We start from the raw sequence: 810 nt of genomic DNA, 5'->3' as shown, positions 1-810 counted from the left end.
TATTTATTTACTAAATACCTAACTAATCACACAGACTTACACATACACACAATTAATCATAACTTGATTACAAATTACGTCATAAAGGAAAACGTCCCTCGCGGGCGGAACAGATATGACAGCTTGTTACACAAAAGAAAAGGGGCTGGGTTGAGTGAAGAAGCGGGAAGACTGAGGAACAAAGGGAAGAAGCTGTGTTATCGTAAATACAGTATCCTATGCGTTCTAAATTACCGCCCATTTGGAAAAGGAAAATGCAATACATATTTACTCAGAGCTGCGCTTCGGTAGGTTGGTGGTAGATGGAAGGCTGTGTTGCCCAACCGAGTCCTTTGAAGAATGTCTCTGGTGGTCAATTGGATACGTTGTAGTAACGTCATTGTGTGGTAGACGGGATACTCTGTCTGTTCCTTCCTAACCTATGCTATGTCTTGCTTGTCCTATGTTGCTATTGTCTATATTGTAATTGTTTTTAATAACCTGCCCAGGGACTGCGGTTGAAAATTAGCCGGCTGGCTAAAACCGGCCCTTTTACTGAAACGTTGATTAATGTGCACTGTCCCTGTAAAAATAAAATAAACTCAAACCTGCGTTTGCAGCTGCGGTCGCTAACTCAACGGCTAGTAGGTATCACTTCTGTAGTGAATAAGAGTTCAATGTTTATACCATTCGCAACCAAAGTTCACGCTGATGTTGGCTTCGTTCTGTAGTTATTATCTGAACCATTCTGACATAGGACCGTCGTCCTACATCCCCGGAACAGGAAGTTATATTGTCGTCAAGGGCTTATATAGGAAGGGAGAGGAGCGT

The sequence above is a fragment of the Oncorhynchus kisutch genome, linkage group LG17 (assembly GCF_002021735.2).
Source record: "Oncorhynchus kisutch isolate 150728-3 linkage group LG17, Okis_V2, whole genome shotgun sequence".
Classification (NCBI taxonomy): Eukaryota; Metazoa; Chordata; class Actinopteri; order Salmoniformes; family Salmonidae; genus Oncorhynchus; species Oncorhynchus kisutch.
The sequence above is the reverse complement of the archived record's forward strand: the minus strand, read 5'-3'. Positions refer to the sequence as shown.